Source organism: Myotis brandtii, unplaced genomic scaffold, assembly GCF_000412655.1.
Source record: "Myotis brandtii unplaced genomic scaffold, ASM41265v1 scaffold36, whole genome shotgun sequence".
Lineage (NCBI taxonomy): Eukaryota > Metazoa > Chordata > Mammalia > Chiroptera > Vespertilionidae > Myotis > Myotis brandtii.
In genome coordinates, this window is record NW_005363836.1 from 3,175,745 (window position 1) to 3,187,905 (window position 12,161).

Below are 12,161 nucleotides of genomic sequence, written 5' to 3' on the forward strand. Positions count from 1 at the left end.
TTACCTCCTTGGTTAAATTTATTCCTAGGTATCTTAATTTTTTTGTTGCAATGGTAAATGGGATTGTTTTTTGTTTTTTTGTTTTTTTTTTAGTTTTTCTTTCTGTGAGTTCATTATTGGTGTATAAAAAAAGCCATAGATTTCTGGGGGTTAATTTTGTATCCTGCTACATTGCCAAATTCATTTATTAGTTCTAGTTTTTTGATGGAATTTTTAGGGTTTTCTATATACACTATCATGTCAGCTGTGAATAAGGACAATTTTACTACTTCTTTTCCAATTTGTGTGCCTTTTATTTCTTCTTCTTGTCTGATTGCTATGGTTAACACTTCCAGTACTATGTTGAACAGGAGTGGTGAGAGTTGTCATCCCTGTCTTATTCCTGTTCTTAGGGGAAATGGTTTTAGGTTTTGCCCATTGAGTATGATGCTGGCTGTGGGTTTATCATATAAGGCTTTTATTATGTTGAGGTATGATCCCTCTATTTCCACTTTGCTGACAGTTTTTATCAGTAATGGGTGTTGGATTTTGTCAAATGACTTTTCTGCATCAATTATTATAGTTATGTTATTTTTGTCTCTCAATTTGTTTATGTGACGTATCACATTTATTGATGTGGGGATATCGTACCAGCTTTGTATTCCTGGAGTAAATCCCACTTGATCATGGTGTATGATCTTTCTAATGTAATGCTTTATCTGATTTGCTAGAATTTTGTTGTGAATTTTAGCATCTATGTTCCTCAGGGATATTGGCCTGTAATTCTCTTTCTTTGTGGTGTATTTATCTGGTTTTGGGATTAGAGTAATGCTGGCTTCATAGAAAGAGTTTGGAAGTGTTCCTTCCTCTTGAATTTTTTGGAATAGTCTGAGGACAGGTTTTAGTTCTACTTTGAATGTTTGGTAAAACTCCCCTGTGAAGCTGTCTGGCCCCAGGCTTTTGTTTTCTGGAAGTTTTTTGATGACTGCTTCAATTTCCTCCTTAGTTATTGGCCTATTGTGATTTTTTTATTCTTCTTGATTGAGTTTTGGAAGGTTGTATTTTTCAAATATTGACTTATCTTAATGCTATAGTTTTTAAGAAAAACTAAAAAACAAAACAAAACAAACAAAAAAAACAATCCCATTTATCATTGCAACAAAAAAATTAAGAAACCTAGGAATAAATTTAACCAAGGAGGTAAGATAAACCAAGGGCTTCTACTCTTGGTTGTTTCAAGTCCTCTGATAAAATCCATCAAAGGCATTTCTAGCATTACCTTTTTATTCTTTCTTAGAATTTTCATTTTTTGTGTACGTACACTAACCATCTGTGTTTGCATGCTGGAAGAGATCATCAAGTAGTTGTGACTGCCAGTTCACCTGAGAGCTGGACCTGGGCAATTGGAGGCTCCCCACCTCCTCCCTGCCCTGAATATGCACTCAGCTTGCCCTCACCCCTCCAGAAGGGACCCCAATGATACAGCCTTGAGATCATAACCTGGTGATGAGATTATCTGGCCTGGGTACATGATTGAAGACTGTTAGGTACCCTGTGAGCATAACTGAACCAGTTAAGGGTCTGAGTTACATATCTGAACCCAGTTAAGGCCCCTATGTAAATTTTAAGATTTGGTGGGTGGGTGCAGAAAATCTAGTCTGAAGTTACCCAGCAAGCCTCCTAAGTAAATTCTCTATATTATTAAACCTGCCACCTACCAATTTGGAGTGAATTTCCTTTTTCTTTGGTTTCTCCTTGCCAATTTCAGATGATATCTCAGAAGCTCCCTAGAAGGTAGCAAAGTAAAAATTCTCTGAAGAGTAGTGTATTGTTATGCAGAAGGCTCTGGACATATTTTAGAATAGCTACTCTTCCTCATCTCTTGCCAAAGGTATGAAAGGATCTTTCTTAGATTTTCATGATGAACATACTAAAGTATGAGAACACCTCTAAGACTGTAGATCCCGGGGGGTTATCATTTTCATTCTAGGCTACATTCAGTCTCAATCTGTGTTTACTTTTAAGTGTTTCTACCAATTTATAGCTCCAGCAAATTCTGCTCCAGGTAAACAGATCTTTGTTGCTGTATCTCTCTCTTTTATTTTTTAAAATATATTTTATTGATTTTTTACAGAGAGGAAGGGAGAGGTATAGAGAGTTAGAAACATCGATGAGAGAGAAACATCGATCAGCTGCCTCCTGCACACTTCCTACTGGAGATGTGCCCACAACCAAGGTACATGCCCTTGACCAGAATCGAACCTGGGACCCTTCAGTGCACAGGCCGAATCTCTATCCACTGAGCCAAACCAGCTAGGGCTGCTGTATCTCTCTTGATGTACAAATTTCTTCAGATTTCAGTGTGGCAGTTTTCACCTGCAGCCTCAGTTTTCTTCTGGATCCAACAAAAGGCACTGATTTTTTGTTTCTCCACTTTTTTTTTCTATTAGAACGATGAGAACAATGAATTCCCAGCTCTTGAAATGTCAAAGCTGAAATCCCAAGTCACTTTTAATGGGTGATTATTTTAGGTATTTTAAGAATTTCAATTGGTGTATAGTACAAGGTGGAAATACAAACCCACTTTTCTCAAATTTATTGACTCATTATTTAGAAAATGTATTATTCCCCATTCCAGAATACAATCAAAGTAAGGGTGTGCCATTTTTTGTTGTTGTTGTTTTTCCTTTTGTTCTCTAATGTATTTACAGCTTAAGGAACAGTTCTTAACTTGCACTAAGTAATAATTAATTATTTGTTGATTTAATGAATATAAATAAGAAACTACTTCTGAGCTCCTAGACTTTTGATTTACAGTTACTTGGTTTATTTATATTTCGCTATGTCAAAACCAATATTTTACAATAATAATAGTTATATATATATATATATATATCTTGATATTTGTATGATAATTCTTCCATATAAAATTTAAATCAGAATAAAATGCCAAGGTAAGCTCTTAGAACGTATAATTTCATTTAAAAAGCATCTTTCCTATCTAATAAAGAGGGAATATGCTAATGGACCCTCACACCATCGCAAAAATGGTGGCACCCACAGCCAATAAGGAGGGAATATGCTAATTGACTGCCCCGCCCTCAAAGTTGGCAGTGCCATAGCCACAAGATGGCGGCGCCCAGTCCCCCCCACTGAGGGGACTGGGGGACTCCTGGAGGTGGGCCCTGCCTTGCCACGTGCTTGCCTCTGGAGTCCCCCAGTCCCCTCAGCCCCCCAGCTGCCCAGGGCCCACCTGAGGCACAGACTCACCTCATATGGCGGCTGCCCAGCTGCCCAGGGCTGCCCAAGGCTGAGGTAACCAGGGCCAGCTGAGGCTTGCACTGCCATCCGTGGCAGCAACAGAGGTGTGATGGGGCGTCACCTTCCCCTGATCACCGGGTTGCCTCCTGTCATGAGGGCTCCCGGACTGTGAGAGGGGGCAGGCCAGGCTGAGGGAGCCCCCTTCAGTGCATGAATTTTCCTGCACTGGGCCTCTAGTATACTTATCATATGAAACCTTTTCCATAAGAACATACCTCTGACTTTATTTAGATCTTTATTGTGTCCTTGTATTAAAGTTGCATATTTTTAGCAGAACATGATTTAATTGCTTACAAATTGTGAGAAGAGTTTGAGGAACAGTGTTTAGGCTAGATCTCCAGGAATGACTTCTTGGACAAAATCAGGTACTAACATGCCAATGAATTTTACCCTTGCCATAATCAGAAACTTGGCACAGAAGAAGTCAACAGTCCCAGCTGCTGGCATTATGATAACCCACATTAGCCATTTTGCCTGGACCAGGAAAGTGCTACCAAAAACGTTGGCTTCAGAAGAACACCAGCTTCAGTGCAATTCAGAGATCAGAATGCTGTTTCTACAATTATTGGCTCCAGAACCACATTGGGTCTAATAGAAACACGAAAGTGCAAATAAATACCTTGCACATTGCCAAATTCCCTGTGTAACGTGGTTCCAAATTCAAGTCCCAGTTCAGTGGGGTACACTTGATTGGCAGAACTTAAATTTCTTCTGGAACCCAAATTACAAAGGACTATGAGAAATACAGTTTTCAGTTTTTCTACTGATGCAATATAATATCACACTTAGAAGTAAAAAAGGTGGTGGTAGACCTAATTTATCTTTCTGCCCCACTGTCAAAACCTTTTATAATTATCTCTATGAACGTCTTAAATGTCTTAGTTTTCTTCTGATTTTTTTAATTCTTTCTTTCTATTATAAAATTAAACAAAGTAAACTATCTTCCAATTATTTTACAGTAATTTAATATTCAGAAAATTGCATAACTTACAATTTCTAAATGTTGTAACTTATACTTAAACTAGAGGCCTGATGCATGAAATTCATGCACTGGGAGGCGGTCTCTTAGCCCGGCCTGCACTGTCTCGCAGTCTGGGAGCTCTTGGGGGATGTCCAACTGCCGTGGAGGTGGGAGAGGGTCCCGCCACCTTCACTGCATTTGCCAGCCTTGAGCCCCGCTTCTGGCTGAGTGGCGCTCCACCTGTGGGAGAACATTGACCACCAGGGAGCAGCTCCTGCATTGAGCACCTGCCTCCTGGTGGTCAGTGCATGTCATAGCGACTGTTGTTCCTCTGTTCGGTAGATTTGCATATTACACTTTTATTATATAGGATATTTTGTAGATAAAATTTTATCTAAAAATAATTACATTTTCTACTGTTTTTGTACAATTTATTGTTTATGTATTTATTTACCTGTGTTCTTTTTTGTGGTTAAGGCATAACATTAAGACTCTATATTATGTGCTGCTTTTATAGCTGGTAAAATTGAGAGTGATTCAAATGGCCTAACTACAAGTTCCCCTCCCCACTCTGCTCCCATGGATAAGGTGCCCTCGGTACTATCTCCTTGTCAGAAGGAATGAATACAGTCTTGCTTATCCCTTAATAATAAGTTTCATTTTCCTGCTAGATGTGGAATTATTCAAACAAGACAATTTCTTCCTCCCCTAGGAATCATAGAGCTCCCCCTCATTTTGATACTAAAAAGCCTGCCTCACACACCTCCTAGTTGTTTGATCTGTTCCTGGGTGTACAATCCATATAGCTCTGTGTGTTGTACTGTGTCTTCTTCCCCCCATACTATGAGTAGATGCAACTAACCAGTTTCTGAAAATATCATCTGCACAGTGTGGGTTGGGTTGACTTTAGCCAAGCCCATATCTCTAGGTAAGGAATCCCTCTCTCAATAATAAGCTGAATAGAAGATAATTCAAACATGGTTTGAGCCCTAATCTAATGTGGAAAAATAGAATTAGTGTATTTATTTTAATGAATCAACTTTTCATTTGAGTACCCTCATTTCTAACATTGTTAATTTCTGTTTTATTACTCATAATTTACTTGTGTTTATGCTTATCCTCTTTGCTTAAGTTGTATATCAATCTCTTTAATTTTTAAGATTTCTCATTTTCTAATATAAGAATTAATGCTGTAAATTTCATCACATCTTATAAGTTTGATATTTATTGGTTTTATTATTGTTCAATTTTAAGCATATTTAAATTTCAGTATTTATAACTTTTTTGACTCATCAGTTATAAGGAACTATATGGTGGCTTTTATACCTTCTCTTATTTTTGAGTCAAATAGAAATTCTACTATGATCAGAAAACATTATATTTATAATTAATCTATGAAACTTGTTGAGACTTGCTTTAAGGCTTTGTGTGTTGTCAAATATAAATGTTTTATGTGAACTTTAAAAACAATATGTTTCTTCTAATTGTATGCAGATTCCATATCTGTCTCTTAAATCATATACTCATTATGTTATTCAAATGTTTTATACATTTGCTACTATTTTTCTTTTTAGTTGCTCAGCTGAGAGAATCCAGTACCCAGAATCAGTCACTGCCAATTTTCCCCCAATCTCCCCTGTCCTAGGCAACCACTAATTCACTCCCCCGGAGGGCAGAGCTCTCCTAGCATAATCTGTCACTATAGAATTGACTATTCTGGACATTTCATATAAATGGAGTCATACAATATGTAGTATTTTGTAACTGGCTTCTTTTACTTGAACTGTTTTCAAGGTTTATCCATGTATGTGTCAGTACATCATACCTTTTCATGGTTAAATAATATTCCATTTTATAGATACAGTACATTTTAAAATGTATTCATCAGTTGATGGACATTTGTCTTTTTTCTACTTTTTGACTATTATGAACAATGCTACTATGAACAAATTTTGTGTGGTTCTGTTTTTTTTTTCCTTAGGTATGTACCTTGTTGGGGAATGGCTGGGTTATTTGGTAATTGTATACTTAGCTTTTTGAGAAATTGACAGCCTTCTTTTCAAAGCAACTGTCCATTTTGCATTCCCACTAGCCATGTATGAGATTTGAGCTGTCGCCACATTGCTGCCCAAACCTTGTAATTATCTGTCTTTTTGATTATAGAGAGTCTAGATTATGTGAAATGGTATCTAATTGTAGTTTTGATTTGCATTTCCATGATGGTTAATGATGTTGAGAATCATTTCACAAGCTTATTTGCCATCTGTATATTTCATTCGGAGAAATGTCTAGTCAGATGCTTTGACCATTTTTAATTGGCCTCTTTTTTATTATTGCTTTGTACTTATTTTTTATATATTCCAGGTACAAATTTCTGATGTGATCTATAATCTGAAATATTTTGTCTCTTTTTGTTGTCTTTTCACTTTCTTTATGGTGTTTCAAGCACAAATGTTTAAGTTTTGATGAAGTACAATTTATCAATATTTTTCTTTTCTCACTTGTGCTTTTGATGTCGTATATAGGTAGGCTTTCCCTAACCCAAGGTTACAATTATTTAAATTCATATTTTCTCTAAATGTTTTATAGTTTTAGCTCTTACATATACAACTATAATATGTTTTCATTTATTTTTATGTGTGAAATGAAGAAGGATCTGCTATGGATTGAATTGTGTCCTGCAGAAAGCTATGCTGAAGTCCTAACACCCAATACTTAAGAATGAGATCTTATTCAGATTTAGGGTCATTTTAGATCAATTACTTAACATGAGGTCAAACTGGAGTAGGATGGACCTTAATCAAATATGATTGCAGTCCTTACAAACAGAGAAAAACCTCATGTGAATGCATAGGATGTAGGGAGAGGCTTTAGGGTCAAGTCTTGAGCTGACCTGTGGCAGGGCCACAAACAAGTCCCAGCCCGGAGGGCAGAGCTCTCCTAGCATAATTAAGCCTGACCTTGTAGCCATCCCTAATTCCTTCCTAAGTAGTTATGGGCTGTGGGAGGTGCAGCAAGTGTTGCCAAAATAAGAACACTTGTATACATATTAATCTACCCTTGTTTTAATCAGACTATAAAATAAAGCATCGGCTTGCAGGCTGGGTCTTTTGTGTCCTCATCCAGGCACGAGAGATCCACCGAGCCCCAGCTGTATTATCTTGTCTGTCTTTTCTTCAATCCTTCACCGCCCTTCCTCAGGTTCCCCCTTAGGGAAGTATGGCCCTGCCAACACCTCAATTTCAGGTTTCTTGTTTAAGAACTGTGAGAGAATACATTTCCATTCTTTTAAGCTAAACAGTTTGTGATTCTTTGTTACAAAAGCCTTAGAAACTATCATAGATTTTAGTACTAGGAATTATGGTGCTTTTGTAACAAACACCTGAAAATGTGAAAGTAAATTTATAATGGAGTAATGGATAGAAAGAAGCTGGAAGAATTTTGAGGTACTTGATAGCAAAGCCTAGATGTCTTAAAGATATTTTCCATAGAAATATGGATGCTAAAAGTAATTTTGGAAAAGGCTCAAAGAAGTGAAGTAGACTGCAGAGAAAACGTTTATCATCTTAGAGAATACATATATACCATCAGGAACAGACTTGTGCTAGAAGTGTGAATGTCAAAGGTCCTCTGGAGAAGACTCAGACAAGAATGAGAAACATGTTATTAGAAACTGAATAAAGGACTCTCCTTATAAAGCGATATAAATATTGGCCAAATTGTGTTCTGCGGTTCAGTATTAAAAAGTAAACTTTGTAAGTCTACTTTGTAAATAGACTTAAGTATTTAGATGAAGAGATTTCCAAGCAAAGTGTAGAAGGCATAGTCTGCTTTCTCTTTGCTGTTATTAGTAAAATGAAAGGAAAGAAAAAAAAAAAACTTGAGAAGGAACTATTAAGCAAAAGGGAACTGTACCATTTATTTAGTCTTTAATTTCTTTCCACTACATTTTATAGCTTCCTAATGTATGTCTTGCTCTTTTGTTAAATTTATTAACTATTTTATTATTCTTGATAGTATGGTAATAAAATTTTCTTAATTCCATTTTCTGACTGCTCATTGTTATTGTGTAAGATTACAATTTAGTTTTTGGCATGTTAAACTAGCACCCTGAAAACTTGCTGAACTCATTTATTAGTTCTAATAGATTTTTTAGTGGATTCTTTAAAATTTTTTATCTACAAAATTATGCTACCCACAAATAGGGGTAGTTTTATCTCTTCCTTTCCTTTTATTTAATTTCGATGCCTAATTGCCATGACTAGAACTTCTGGCAGGATGTTGAACAGAAATGATAAGAATATTTTTATCTTGTTCCTAATCATAGGAGAAATCATACAGTTTTTCTCATTAACTATAATGTTGACTGCTGGTTTTCATTGTCCTAGGAACACAGGATGAAGAATCCATTCTATTCCATATATATTTGGGAGAGGAAGAAAGAGATAGAAACATCAATGATGGAGAGAATCATTGATTGGCTGCCTCCTGCATGCCCACTAGGGATCCAGTCTGCAACCTGAGCATATGCCCTGACCAGGAATCAACCCCCTTCTGAATGCCTCATTAACAAGGCATAGAATCTCCATTTCCCATATCTCACTGGCTAGATTCATATTTTTTGCTACTGAATGTAATAAATCCTATTTTTTATACAAGCTAAAACATTCAGTGGGAGGGTTAATTTTCTAATATTGAAAGTATTTTTATTTATTTCAAATAAGTGTGCTATATTCTGGTAAGTGATATTTTTATACCATGTATGATCTGAGTGATCACATATCTAAAAGTTGAATAGACATCTTTTCACCCTTGCCCTCTTAAGGCAATAAATCACATTAGTAATCAGTTGTCTATTTGGGCCACTTTGGCTAGAGCACAATTGAGACCAAACCAATGGTAGGAAGTTGCCTAAAATATATATGTCTTTCCTCACTTATTTGAATATTTCATAAGTTTTTACTAACATAGTTGGCATGATAGTAGGTGCAAATTTTACAAGAAAGGCCCAGTTGAGATATGTACATGCACATGAACAGATTTTTGTTTACCAGATTACCAGTGACCTGATATTAGAATAAGGAAATTTAAAGAAAGATAAAAGAGTGAACATGCAGATTCATAATCCTCCCTTTATTTCTTAAAATATGGAATGATTTAAACATACTTTTAAAATATGAAGATGAGCCCTAACCGGTTTGGCTCAGTGGATAGAGCATTGGCCTGCGGACTGAAGGGTCCCAGGTTCAATTCTGGTCAAGGGCATGTGCCTTGGTTGCGGGCACAACCCCAGGTGTACAGGAGATAGCTGATCGATGTTTCTCTCTCATGGATGTTTCTAACTCTTTATTCCTCTCCCTTCCTCTCTGTAAAAAATCAATAAAAATATAAAATATAATAATAAAATAAAATATGAAGATGAGCTTGAAGTCAAGACAGAGAAAAATCCAAAGTTTCAACAATGTTGGAGTCTTGGGTGGAATTTAAAGATTGGTTGCTTTCAGAGGACCAGGACCAAACACATATTTTCTGTGCTATCGTTTAGTGTAGACACAGGAGGGGAATTTAGGCAAAGGATGCTTTGCACAGCAAGGAGCTCAGTTTATTTGAATCTAAGAATGAGTACTACTCTCATTAGTTAACAGAATAAAAAACAGATAAATAATTATCTGAATTATTGATTGAAATGAGCCTATTATCCTAATCCATGGACTTAATAGTAACCAAATAACTAAGATTATAAACTCTTGTTTGGAAATAGGTTCTGAAAAGAAAGCAGTTTAGAGAGAAACAGATTTTAAGAACTATCTATCTTTAACGAAGTCATTGAAACATGGGTTTGGCATGGGGGACAAATCAGTGGTACAGAAAAGAGACCAGAAGAACAGTCCTGCCATGGCCATTGTTGCTCAGTGGTTAGGGAGTCGGCCCGCTCACCAAAGTGTCACAGGTTTGATTCCAGTCAAGGGCAGATACCTGGGTTGCAGCTGGGGCTCCTGCAAGTGGAAACCAATAGGTGTGTCTCCCTTGCATTGATGCTTCTCTCTTCTCTCTCTCCTTTCCTCCCTTCCACTCTAAGAAAGCAGTGGAAAAAAATATCCTCGAGTGAGGATTAAAAATAATAATAATCTCTCTCTCCTCCCTTCCACTCTAAGAAAGCAGTGGAAAAAAATTATCCTCTAGTGAGGATTAAAAATAATAATAATAAAAGAATTACAAAAAAAAAGAACAGTCCTATATATTCATGTTACCTTGTGACAAAAGTAATAATGTACATTAATGTTAATACATTATTATCCTATATAATAAAAGCCCGGCAACCAAACAGCAGAATGACTAGAACGACTGGTCGACCAGTCACTATGATGGCACTGACAACCAGGGGGCAGACACTCAATGCAGGAGCTGCTCCCTGGTGGTCAGTGCACTACCACAGTGGGAGCACCACTCGGCTGACCGGGATGAGCAGCTGCTCCCACAGTGAACCCCAGGCTTATGGGCAGGAACCCGGGCTGCAATCATTGGCTCCTCATCCCAGGCTCCTCCTTGCCCCAGTCTCCTCCTCCTCACTCCCTGCAACCTCCTCCAGAAGCCTGCAGGCTGCACAGCACTGCTGCCGGGCTCACACAGCTGACCCCGGAGGCTGTGAGGCGTGTTCATGGCCACTGTGGGTCTGAGGCCTATTCCACTGCCTCTCAGTGCTATTGTCCATGGGCCTGGCCCCAATCGGAGAGGCGAGTGCTCAGATTTCACAGAAGATGCTAGACAAGGGAGCAGCCACTCAGAGGGCGGGTCCACAGCCGCTCAGCTGACCACAGCCGCTCAGCGGAGCTCCCACAGCGGGCTGATCCCCGCAGGCCACACCTCCCACCAGTGCACGAATCCCATGCACCGGGCCTCTTGTTAATAATATAAATATTATCCCTAACCAGTTTGGCTCAGTGGATAGAGCGTCGGCTTAGGGACTAAAGGGTCCCAGGTTCGATCCTGGCAGTTCATTTTCAAAGGAGGAGAAGTTTAATTACACAATTCTTAACATTACAGAAAAAAAATCCCCAAATGAAAGTGTTTAAATAAGTTAATAAAGATTGATATAGAAAACAGTATATTTTATTTACAAGTGCAAATTAAATATAACATAGGAAACCATCTTGGTTTCAGCATAGAGTTGATTTTGTTTAAAAATACATGAAGAAAAACATCAAAAGGAAAATTTAATTATTGTGCAATTTAATATTTATTAAGCTCCTACTAAGAGATAGGCACAGAACTAGATACTGAGGATAAACTGTGGGACAACACAGACCAGTTCCTGCCCTCAAACTAACATATTATTAAGGGAAAAGCAAAAGTTACATTACATTACTACACCACAAAATAACTTCTTCATGGCAAAGGACATTAAAAAAAATTGTAAAGAATTAATACTCATAAAGATGATATTTAATCATGTAAAATAAAATGCATTCTTTATGATGTAATGATTTGATACTATGAAATAATTAATTTATTCATAATATATAATACAATTATATAATTGTGGATATGTGGTGCCACTCATGCAGATGCCCAGAAAACCCTAAGCCACAGCATGGCAAAGAGACAAAAGCAGCTGCTCCAGAGTCTGAGTAGGCTTGGCTGAGTAAATGCCAGCTTACCATCTCTACCATCACCCAGTTTATTCATCCCAAAAGAATAAATGAATATAAAATTCCAGCAATAACAAATGGACAAAAGATTGGAGCTGAAGACTTTTTGCCCTTTCACCAGACAACTAGAACTATCTGCATTATCTCAGCAGTATGAGGTTTTCATTATTTTTACTTAAGACATCTCTTTTTGGTACTGACAAATGTCTTTTGTTCTGTTTTGTTTTTTAAAGAAGCCTGCCAGTAAACAG